This window comes from Adiantum capillus-veneris, chromosome 8, assembly GCF_014529385.1.
Source record: "Adiantum capillus-veneris isolate H3 chromosome 8, ASM1452938v2, whole genome shotgun sequence".
NCBI classification, from domain to species: Eukaryota; Viridiplantae; Streptophyta; class Polypodiopsida; order Polypodiales; family Pteridaceae; genus Adiantum; species Adiantum capillus-veneris.
The window spans coordinates 167,097,951-167,110,727 of record NC_140938.1 but is presented as its reverse complement, the minus strand read 5'-3'; positions in this window follow the sequence as shown (position 1 = coordinate 167,110,727).

Sequence of the window (12,777 nt, the reverse complement as noted above, 5' to 3'; positions counted from 1 at the left end):
AAGGGTTTAGTCACCCCAATTGTGTATTACCACATACTTTGATACATTTAGTTGATATACATGGAAAGTTTGATATTATTTGAGGTTTTGAATGCTTATGTCTTAAGAATGAAAATATGAAAGTTTTCTCTTATGCAGTTTTGAATATTTAAAATGATCCAATAATTATTGCATACCAAAGCCCTTCTACTTGCCACCTTGAGTGCTCAATGGAAAAGGCAAGCAATGTATCACTTTCTAAAACTCACAAATACATCAGAAACATATTTTTCTTTGTATAGAACGATATGCTTGAAATGACCATATCAAACATATGGAACTTTCCATTATTTTATATACTCCAAAGTCAATTTTTTTGCACATGAAACTTTCAATTATCTATAGCAAAATTGTGGAAGAGTCACCTAAAATTTTCTACAAGGTGGCCTCATTTTTTCTTGACCTTATAAAGGCGATTTCTTCAAAACGTCAATCGCAGTCTTACGAGGGTCAACTTGATGAGTATAGTTCTTGATCATGATAGATTCTAAAATGCAAGGTTATATTTTTAAAAGACCCTCTAGCTAACATATTTAAGCATATCAAGAGGGTTTTCTTAAATAAACCGTCTAATGCAAGTATCATTTAATTTGAATTTGTTAAAAAAAGACACTTAAAGTGTCCTATTTTGGTACCAAACTAGTGTTAGAGCCGCATCTGGCATACATTTAGCATTAAACTTGCCTTGTTACCAAGCCCTGAACACTGTTCATTAATCAAGTAAGCTTCAAATAAGCTCGACGTGCATTTTTTTGGTATCTTTCTTAGCATGGGAGCAGAGCTGCATGACAGCAAGCGTGGGGATCCCCCCTTAGTAGGATTAATAAACCTAAATAAAACTCCATTTCTCTCTCCGTACAGGTTGGCGGCCCATCGATCTGCTCATCATGGCGACTGTCTCTCTTCTTTGGTTTTTATTCAAAGCAGGAGAGCCTCCTTCTCTCTCATTTGATTAGCCACAAAGAGCCAAACTCTCTTTCCCTCTCCTTCCTGGCTCTCGGCAACCAGCAGAGGTTCACCCCTCTTGGCGTGGCGTGCGTCCCCTCATGCTCTCAGGTTGCATGGTCTCCTAGTGACACCCTTAAGCTCTCACTTCCTCCCTCTGTCGGAAACCCTTGATATGTCTCTCTAATTCTCCTACAGAGCAGTGCTCCCCTGGCTCCCTCTGCATCCCCCTTAGCTCCTCTGACTCTCGCTCGCTCTCTTTCATGCAAAACCCCCCCTCCCTCTTTCTAGCCAGCACCCAAACGGCGCCCTCTTTCCAATCAATCGGCATCCATTCGTCAACTTCGTTAAAAAAGCCCTCAAAAACACTTCTTTTTTTAATATTAAAGAAAAGATTCCTTAAGTTCCCATTCACATCCAATATGGGCCTCGGCTCCTCTCATCACACTTGCACTCGGCATGGCAACCAAATATTGTGCCTTTTGCAGGTAACCAACACCGCCTTAGCATTGACATGGCAACAAAATGGCCTCCTTACTCTCCTGTTCTCTCGACAACACCCAATCAATGCCCTCATGACCAAATCAATACACCCTTCCCCTATTTTGACTCTTCCTTTTCTTTTCTTTATGTAGTTTCAAAGTTTTCCACCCCCAGAAGTCGCTAAAAAAATCATATTATAACAGTTTTACACTCCCATTCACACACACAATGGGCCTCGCAACATCCACCAGCTTGAAATTTCTTGTCAGCTTAGAAGGGGCGAAATGACCGCTCACTTTCACACATTTTTTCAATCTCCTCAACACCACCCTTTTAGCAGCCTCAAGAAGTTCGTTTCTCTCTTGCTAATTGTGCCAACCCCAAAGTTCATTGCAATCGTCTTTGAGCTTGCATTTCCTACAAAAACGCTCATTAAGGTAGATCAAGTGTGAGTATCATCATAGAATAGCATATTATAAAACCTTTTTTGTTTTAGTTTAAATGTTCATGATGTAGTAGCTTCTCGTCCAGGCCCAAAAAAAAACTCCAACGGGGCTTCACACGCCACCTAGTACCCATGAAAACCTTGGCAAGGTCAAAAAGCCACCTGATGGCATGCCTACTGAGGCGTTCAAGTTGGCGCATAACTGGCGGCCCCCAACAAAAATTTAACTGCCCATAACGTGGCCTTTTGAACTTTGATTGTTGCTGATAAAAAAAGAATGACATGCATTGTAAGTTGAGCACTTCAAGACCATGCATTGAATTCTACTCTAACCGTCCATTTGCAACTTCCCAATGTGACAGGGTTCTACAAACCACTTTTACCTTCAAACTACCATAACTTACACTTCATAGCTTCGATTGATGAGCCATCTAGACTAGCTTTGGGAACACATCAAGTGCCACCTTTGACAATTCTATTCTTGTACTTTGAACACTATGACCACCCACCTTCCATAGGCACCTTTGCAAGGCCTATAAAACCACATAAAGCATACACATGTGCTGCCCTTTGCCTATTCTTGACTTTGATACCTCCTTTTCCACTTTAGCATGTACCTATAAACACACATAGCCGGCCCTACACACTTCATATCATCGACCAACTTTAGCTTCTAATGTGTGCCCATGCCGGGGAGGGATACAATGCTACCATAGCCACCTCGAGGGAGCTCCCCTCTCTCTCTTTGTTGCAAATGAAGTAGTGTTACTTCCACTATATATAGTGTCTTTATCCTCCTTGCCATTGCGCATATGGGTTATTTGCTTGGCCACGTGGTGGATCCAAAGAGCCCAACTTCAAAAACTTCAAAAATTTCCTCCCAATTCAATGCGCAAAAAAACTTTTTTGGTCCCTCCTTTGACCAGCTTCCATTCCATGCTCATTGATCCAAATCTAGGGCCGTAAAGTGCTACCAAGAACTGGAAACCCGGACTCCATTTCCACCTACTTGCTCAGCATTCTAGCTTTTCCTTGCCCCAACTTGGCAAAAAACCATCTGCTTCTATCTCTTCAACTTTCAACAATTGCCTCCAACTTTAGCTAGGCATATCTTATCTCCGATTGGCATTTCGTGACCTCTAGTGGACTTCACATGCCACATAGTATCTAAAAAAGGCTTGGCAAGGTCCAAAAACAACTTGATGGCACATTTACTGAGGTGACCAAACTGGCTCAGACCTAGCCCTTGCAAAAATTCAATTGCCTATAACTCGGACGTTTAAACTATGATTGCCAATCCAAAAAAATTGGCATTCACCATAAATCAAGCACTTCATGCCCATGCTCTCACATCCCCTTTGACATAGATCTGCAGCTGTCCAATGTAGCAGGGATCTACAAAATACCCTTACTTTCAACCTGCCATAACTTGCACTCCATAGCTCTGATTGATGAGCCGTTTGGACCAACTTGGGGAACACTTCGAAGAACACCTCCAAGACTTCTATTTTTTCACCTTAAACAATTTTAATAGCCACCTTTGATAGGAACCTTCGCAACGTATCTCGACCAAAAAAACCACACAAAGCATATCACTGCCCTTTGCCCACCCTTGACTTCCATAACTGCTCTGCCACGTTAGCATGTACCTACAAACACACATAGCTCTACCTCACACAGTTCATAGCATTGACTAACTTTAGTTGCACCATCATTGCCAAACCCCCTTATTGAACATTTATGTTCAATCAAAACATGCTTATCGAGCTTTAGAAACTACAAAACTAGGAAACACTGTGAGCTTAACAAAAAAACGCTACCCTATGTACAAAGTTTTACTCTTGACATAGATAACTCCTGCTTAGGTGGGTTTCCCAGCCCCCTTGACCAACACTTGATGCACAACAAGCACCACCTCACAGCTTGAGAGGCACACCATTCACCCTATGTTTGAGAAATTGACCATTTATCCTCATCAACTAGTAGGTACCATTGGAAAATCTTGATGTACCTCTTGTATGGACCTGTCCACTTATTCTTGAGCTTCTTTTGGAATGTAGAGGCGCAATAGCTCTCATACCTCATCACCGAATCACCCTTCTTTGGCAAAAGTGCTGATTGAATTTTGAAACTCTTTTCTCCCTCTACTTCACATATAAATTTGTTGTTGCTGCTCTATCCATCCTTAAAGCTTTGATATTGGTGATCCTATCCTGCAAAACATCTTGATGAGTGCTATCAATCCACCACATACCTTTCAACACACCCAATTCAACATGTATAGGCAACCCCACCTCTTTGACATAGACCAACTCATATGGGGTAAAGTTGGTAGCAACTTTGTAAGAAGTCCTCTAAGCCCATAAACACTTGTCAATATTAGCTTCCCACTCTACTAACTTTTTGTACACATATTTGGTGAGCATCTTGATTATCTGTCCATTGGCACTCCCAACTAAACAATTGCACTGTGCGTGGTAAGGTGAAGACCAATTGTGTTGAATACCCAAATTCTCCACTAGTACACATACCAGCTTACCCCCAAAACCTTGACCATGATTAGCAATAAGAACCCAAGCTACTTCAAACCGACAACATATGCAAAAGAAAAAAATTTGAGCTACAATGTGAGCATTAACCTCCCTGAATGATTTTGCTTTGAACCACAAGGTAAGATAATCACTAGCCACCACTATTGCCTATCTTACCTACAAACACACATAATTACCACTCAGTGGGGGCACTAGAAAATGGAAAGGGGAAATACAGCCAACAACACACACATGCCTTTCTATAGCTCAGGTGGAATCACAACATCCAGATCCTCTTGAAAAACCCACACCAAGTAACAAAAATTCACTCCAAACACTCGTTTGTACACATCCAAGCACACAATCACATAAAAAAGCACATATTATTGTATTTCAATCGTTGTAATCGCTTCTCCATTCTCAAGAAAAAATATAACACCTCTCTCTTCCTCTCTCTTTGCATGCACACCAATTGATTCGGGGGGACTCACACATAGCCTACACACACTGACACCCTCTTGAAAATCCAACAATTTACGAAAACTAAAATATTTCCTAATTATTGCCGAATTAGCCTACATGCATGAGACACAAAATCCTCTAAAACACCTTTTTCCTTCTCTTGTAGTTCGTTTTTACAAAAAAAAAAAAGAGCTTTACAAAAAAATAACAAAATGGGACTTTTTGGCCCCCCTCATGCCATCAAGGTAATCCACACACCCATTTTCCTTTTTATCACTAACCACACGGCCTTCACTTCTCAACTTGCCTTGCATGTCCTAAGAGGCTTTTCATATGAAGAAACTTCTTTAGAGAATCAAATCTCTACCTTGTTCCACATAGCCACATAAGTCATACACATCACGAACTCTCCATTGGGTCTTCACACATGCTCTCACCTTCTAGCACCCATCTATAAGTACCCTTGACGCTACTTTCCACGCTTTTTGGCATTGACATTGTTTGGTTGCACCATCATTTCCCACCCCCTTGTTTAGCATTCAAGCTCAACCACAAGTATGTTTATTGAAACATATATTGTCCAACCTGAAAAATCCCTACTAACAAAGAAAAAAGAAAGCAACAGTAGTACAAAGTTTTATTCTTGTTTCATGCTGTCTCTCTCCCCTCCATGCACTATAGAATACCTTTGCCACACTGGAAACTCTTCCACCTTCAGTTTCTTGCTTGCCTCCATGCCTATAGCATCCTCAATTCTAGCATCAACAATCCCTTCCATACCGATTGGATCAGACAGCTCAACCAACACCTCTTGCATTATGACTTTATTATCGTGCTCTTGAAGCACTTGCCCTACTACCACATCCTCAGATAAAGACGAAAGAAACTATTTCCATATCTCATTATCCTTGAGCATAGCATCAACCGAATCTCCCTCTTCATGAGAACACGTATCCTCATTATCCATCTCTACCAAACTCGAACATGGATCCACTTCACCAACCACAAGGTACCACCTTTACCTACAAATCCTCCTCTATAGGCCTAGATGCCTCCATTTGGCTTCCATCTAGGATAATTGGTTGTAACTCCCCTATTCTTCATATCTACCACATCCTTGCCAACATGCATGAGATCAAACTCCTCATACCTAGAATACAAAGAATTAGTTTCCCAGGTTGTATCTGCATCCAAATAATCTTTACAACCTGTTTATACCTCCTCTTTCATCTCAATGTCTGGGATTTCATATATCTCTATCGCTTCAACATCATCCGCAAACCTCACTTTCTGATCTCTAGCACAAATCAAAGGAGCTTGACCAACCATACTTGACCTTGACCGTACATCCCCTGCATCATTTGGATCCACTTGCACCTCTTCCATGGCTAGAACCTCGCTAATTGGCATCTTGGACACACACAAGTAGAATCTCTTGCATAGGCTTCACGTTTCTTTCCACCGCATCAACTCCCTTTGGCACCACCAAATTTGACAAACCCTGTATCGCTTGACGCTTCTTCAAAATAGTTTTGGTCCGGCCTCTTGTATAAGCCACCACTTCTGCATTTGACATAGGCCCACCAACTACTACCTTGTCTCAATCATCCTCATGCGGGAAATCCATAAACTTGCCTAAATTTAAAATTTTGACATGTTTTTCAAGAGTTACTTTGATAAGTTGTCCCCAAAGAGCCTCAAACTCCTACTCGAGTTCTTATAAATCATCATCCATTATTTGCTTTAAATCATCCAACTTTCACTTTACTTCATCCCACTACGTATCCAACACATATTTGCTCCAAAAGGTTACTTCCAAGGCCACCTAATTCAACATTTTTTCACCACATTGGAGAGGGCAATGGGGAACACACCCGGCACACAAACAACTGCCCCTTTATAGCTCAGGGTATTCACAGCACCTCTGTTCTCTCAAAAAACACCTTCAAAAAAAGTAACTCACACTAATAGGGCCTCGCCTGCACTTCTCTCAATGCATGCACAACCTGCACAGTTTCTAGATAGCGATCACACCGATCTTGCCCACTTCCAACTCTTCCAAAACTGATCACCTTTCTCTCTTTCTCTCTCACACAGATGGGGGGCTCAGGGGGCAAACACGCTCACACACACCTGCCCACACACCCTCGAGGCAAGCAAAGAGGAAAGGGAGGAAGGGGGGAGAGATGACGCCAAAAATCGGCAATGACAGCTCCTCCTTTGAAGAAAAACACCTTGTGCAAAATCCATATGACCTGCTCTAGGTCGCACCATGGCCATCACCAATCTGTGCAGAGGGGCACACACCTCCCTTAAAACTTGACTCCGTTCAGCACACACCTCGATGCAAAATCCACCGTTCGCTTTGCTCCAGCCATAGCTCCTCCTCCTGGTAGCCCTTGTTGGCTCTCTTTTCTGCAGAGCACTCACCATTCCAAGCCGCTTCATAGACGACTCTTCACCCTCATGTGCTGGCTTCCACCCCCGAGCATACGAAGCCTTTCCCTTTCTACTTCTCACTGCCCTTCTCCCATCAAAAAGAAAACCCTTCCCTTTTTCAAAAATGCCACTCTCACCTTTTTCCTCCTTTTTTCACCAACTTTCTAAAAAGACCCCATGGGCAATGGCGCCTAGCGCTAGTGCTCCTTTGAGGCCACTCTTTTCTTTAACTTAGCTTTGAAGTTCATCATTTTTTTCTTTTCCCCTTGAGTCCTGCCACCCTTTTCCCTTTACTCTACAATTCACAAACAAAGAGTTTTTTTTTCCCATTTCCCATGCAATCGGTGCTTTTTACCTGCACATGTTTGTTGGCTACCCGTTCGGTCCTACCATATCCGAATTTCCTCTTGCTGACTCCAGACCCTTGGAGCTCCACTACATTCCAACCCCTACACGCCTTCGAACGACACTTCTAAACTTGGCAAAAGCTCACATGTTCCCTCCTGTTTGGACAGTGATCCCAACTTCAATCCCTCATATCTTGCCACCTGAGATCTCGATTGACAAGCCATCAAATCTGGCCATCTCATGCTCTTGAAAAGAACATTCAAGAACCGAGAAAAGCCATCGCACGATCCCTTTTTGCCGTTCTTGCATGCCAACTTGAATCGGACCCATCTCGAAGCCATAACTCCGATCACGAGCCGCAAATTTTGGTCGACTTCCCACATCGTATGCAACTTTCTAGAACCTTGGCAAGCTAAAAAATATCCTTGTCAGTACACCTATCAATGCGGCCCAATGAGCACATCCTCGACCCCTCATAAATATTCCACAGGCCATAACTTTCCTGTCTGAGCTCCAAATGGCAATCCGAAAAGACCAACATGCATCGCAACTTAAGCTCTTCACGTCTACCCATCCAGATTAGCTCTTACCACTTGTCTGCACTCGCCCAATCCAGTGGGGATCTGCAAAGCCTTCTAACATTGAACTGCTCTATCTTTCACACCGTAGCCCCATTTGACGAGCCGTCTAGACATGCTCCTAGAGCATCTTGAGCACTACACCCACGTCACATTCCTGCACTTTGGACATCTTGTCTTGCCATGATGATAGCTCACTTTGGAGGCCCCCTGGCCTAAAAAACACTTTAAGCATGCATTTCTGCTACCACTGTCTTGCCGAGGTCTCCCATACTGACTTTAGCCCTTTACCATGCACTTGTTAGCATACACAACATTGCATTGGACACTTCTTAGCATGGACCAACTTTGGTTGCACCATCATTGCCCACCCCCTTGTTGAACATTCATGTTCAACCACACACATATGTACATAGATTAAAAGTTGCCACACCACGCAAACATATTGTATAAACCAAAATGTGCTACCATATGTACACAACCTGGTCCCTGTCACCCGATCTTGTTGCTCAAGCGGGTTGCCCAACCCCTTGCTTTACCTGACATCACCCACCTGGGTCGAACACATGGCTTTGGTCTCACCCGTTCACTTGCAACACCTTACCATAGTGCCATACCTGTGCATCTAGCCAACCATCCACATAAGATGTCCTTGGCATGCTTCACTGCTCCCAACGTCCATAGGCATAATGTCTATTTAAAAAAAAACACCACCGAATGCATCACTACTTCCATCAGACATACCATTATTGACACGGAACATACCATGCCTTCCCTCCCAACCATATAAAGTGAGATCCTCCTCAATCGAATCCGCAACTACTCGACTACCCACCTCACAGTTGCACTTATGAGCATACCTTTCAACCACCACACACAAACTTCCTTTGATAGCTTGAACAAGTCGACACTCTGGACTTTTCTTCATGCTCAAAAGGACCACTCCGCTTAGTGGGAAACTCTTTCAACATAGCCACCCATCACATACTCACCTCCATACCTGCCTCTGTCGGCACCACCATAGCATCAGACTTTTTCTCTCCAAAAAACCTCCACCTATAGAGGGACAGACCCTCGTATCACCTGCATTCTAGTCAAATATTTCCTAGCAAGTACCTGTGTCTCTTCATCCATCTCACCTACTGGGTCATCAAACCCCCAATCATCTTCATATTCAATGTATTCCTGGCCAAAAGAACTTGTATCCAAGGCACTACCCGTGCAATCCATAGGCAATTGCAGCTGCTCTTCCCTTTGATAAGTATTCGATGCCTCTCGCTTGCCATCTTCTTCAACCTGTTCTTTTTTCTTAGCCACAACAACACTCTCCTTCTTGGAAAACCCTTGTATCTTTTGTACAATCAAAGCATCTTCTATAGCTACCTTGATGAGCATCATCGTTAGCATGATGCCGCATAGCACTATCACGTGCATGTCTTCGTTCCCAACTCTTCCCTGCTCTTTATTCATAGTGGCAACCTTGGGGGGTTCACTATGTGTAAAACTACCATATCACGTGCGTTCAAGACATGTTTGTAAAACCCCTTATCTGTGAATTTTGTTAGGAATATAATGTACCCTTTTCTTTCAAAATCTGTAAGTTTTTTTTCAAGTTTGAAAAAATAATGTCCTTCTGTATATATATTTCTGTAAGTTTCAAGAAATTTAAATACCCTTCTGTTGAACTCACGTGATATGTTACATTTTTCTTAGGTGACCTCCCTGGGGTGGCAACCACCACATCTTCATGCATATAATAAGGTAACTTCACTTTTACCAGCATTGATCCTTCGGATTTTGTCTCCCATCTTGTATCTCTATCCTCCTTGCTCGTTTCCCAGAAGTTTGAGCTTATAGCCCCATCATCTTCACCTCTTCATCACTCCACATTTGCAATGAGAGCATAAATAACTCAAAATCTGTCAATCACTCATCCGCATCTTCATCACCATTGAAAATCGGGCCAGCACTCTGCCACATTTTTGCTTACAAATGTATCACCAGGGAGCAATTAGCTTGCTCCTCAGTGGGGGCACCAAAAGATGAAGAGGGGGAATGGGGAACACACCCGACACACGAACAACTACCCCTATATAGCTCAAGATATTCACAGCACCCCTGTCCTCTCGTAAACACCTTAAAAAAAAATAACTCAGACTAACAGGGCCTTGCCTGCACTTTTCCCAACGCACGCACGACCTACACAATTGATAGACATCAATCACACCGATCTTGCCCGCTTCTAGCTCTTCCAGAGCTTATCACCTTTCTTTCTTTCTCTCTCACACACACGGGGGGCCCGGGGGGCGCACACGCTCACACACACCGGCCCACACACCCTGACAAGCAAAGAATAAAGGGGGGAAGAGGGGAGAGACGACGCCAAAAACCGACAATGAAAGCTTCTCCTTCAAAGAAAAACACCATGTACAAAATCCATATGGCCTGCTGTAGGTCTCGTGCTCTAGGTTGCACCCTAGCCATCACCAATCCGTGCAGAGGAGCACACATCTCCCTCGAAACTTGACTCCGTCAGCAGACACCTTGATGAAAAATCCACCGTTCGCTTCGCTCCGGCCATAGCTCCTCCTTAGCCCTCGTTGGCTCCCTTTTGTACAAAGCACTCACTATTCCAAGCCGCTTCATGGACAACTCTTCACCCTCGTGTGCTGGCTTCCACCCCTGAGCATACAAAGCCTTTCCCTTTCTTCTTTCACTTCCCTCCTCCGAGAAAAAAGAAAACCCTTCCCTTTTTTGAAGACGCCACTCTCACCTCTTTTCTGCTTTTTTCACCAACTTCCCTTTTTTATCACCAACTTTCTAAAAAAATCCCATGGGCAATGGTGCCCGGTGCTACTAGTCCACTACTATTGGGTCTACGCTCCCCATTAACCCGAATCTACCAAGATGCTCCTAATATCCACATCTGCAATCGCCATCATCAGCTTATGTGCCGCCCTGCGCCTACCGCTCTAGCTCCCCAGCTATAGCCTCGTCCTTTAGCTTAAACCTGCGTTGTGATGGCCACACAACGGAGATACTGAGCTCCTCTCTCTCTCTCTCTCTCTCTCTCTCCGTTGGAACCAGTCGGCAAGCTCGTCTCTCTCTCTCTCTCTCTCTCTCTGTGCTCAACCTACGACTTGCCAGCAATGGAGATGCACCACCTTTGGGAATGCCCACACAACACACACACACACGCACGTTGGTCTGCTCTTCTAGCTCTCACTCCTCCCCATCATGCTCCACTCCCTACGCTCCTCATCTACATTGCCATTGTCACCTGAAGCATCCCAAGGCCTACGGGATCTCTCCCGACTCCTTCAATTCACTCTCTCTCTCTCTCTCTCTCTCTCTCTCTCTCTCTCTCCACCACGTGCCAAGCTCTCTGTCTTTCTCTCTCTCTCATAACAAGCCTTGAGTAACTCTCCTCGTCGGATATTTCCCACAACGTTAAAATTCTCTTCTTCTTCTCTCTCTTCCCCCCCCCCCCCCTCTTTTCCCTCAAAGCCTCAACAAAATCTACTCACATTCCCTTTAATTCACCCCAAACTAAAATTGGGGACGCCTGCTGATCCTTTGAGGCCTCTCTTTTCTTTAACTAAGCTTTGAAGTTCATCATTTTTTTCTTTTCCCCTTGAGTCCAACCACCCTTTTCCCTTTCCCTTACAATTCACAACCAAAGAGTTTTTTTTTTCCATTTCCCATGCAATCAGTGCTTCTTACCCGCACATGTTTCTTGGCTACCCGTTTGGTCCTACCATATCCGAATTTCCTCTTGCTGACTTCAGCCTTGGAGCTCCACTACATTCCAACTACACGCCTTCAAACGAGACTTTGCCACCTGAGATCTTGATTGACAAGCCATCAAATCTAGCCATCTCATGCTCTTGAAAAGAATATTCAAGAAATGGAAAAAGCCATCTCACGATCCCTTTCTACCATTCTTACTTGCCAGCTTGAATCGCGCCCATCTCGATGCCCATGACTCCGTCAACAAGCCGCAAATTTTGACCGACTTTCCACATCACATGCAACTTTCTAGAACTTTGGCTATCTCAAAAATATCCTTGTCAGCATGCCTATCAACGCGGCTCGATGAGCACATACCCGACTCCCGACAAATATTCCACAGGCCATAGCTTGCCCGTCTGAGCTCCGAATGGAAATCTGGAAAGACTAACATGCGCATCATAGCTTAAGCTCTTCATGTCTACCCATCCGGATCAGCTCTGACCATGTGTCTGCACTCGCCCAATCTGGAGGGGATCTGCAAAACCTTCTAACTTTGGCCTGCTCTATCTGTCACACCATTGTCTCGTTTGATGAGTGGTCTGGACAAGCTCCTAGAGCATCGTGAGCATTACACTCCAATGCACATTCCTGCACTTTGGACACCTTGGCTTTCCATCATGATTATGTCACTTTGGAGGGGCCCCTGGCCCAAAAAAACACTTTAAGCATGCATTTCCGTTGCCACTGTCTTGCCGAGGGCTTTCATACTGATTTC